The sequence below is a fragment of the Ipomoea triloba genome, chromosome 16 (assembly GCF_003576645.1).
Source record: "Ipomoea triloba cultivar NCNSP0323 chromosome 16, ASM357664v1".
NCBI lineage: Eukaryota > Viridiplantae > Streptophyta > Magnoliopsida > Solanales > Convolvulaceae > Ipomoea > Ipomoea triloba.
Window position 1 is genome coordinate 5,117,505 of NC_044931.1, and position 369 is coordinate 5,117,873.

Sequence of the window (369 nt, forward strand, 5' to 3'; positions counted from 1 at the left end):
ACCTGTTAGTAACCTGTAATACCGGGTAATTAAAATGTCTCTTTTTTTTTTGGCATAAAATGTATCAAATAGGCTATTAATTTTTATCTTTAAAGTCAATTAGGCTGGCCAACATTTTAAAGTTGCAATTAGATACATAAACATAGCAATTTAGTCATCAAGGCATAATTACCTGTTAGTAACCTGTAATACCGGGTAATAAAAATGTCACTTTTTTTGCATAAAATGTATCAAATAGGCCAGCAATATTTATCTTTAAATTCAATTAGGCGCTCAAACGTTTTAAAGTTGCAATTAGATACATAAACATAGCAATTTAGTCATCAAGGCATAATTACCTGTTAGTGACCTGTAATAACAGGTAAATAA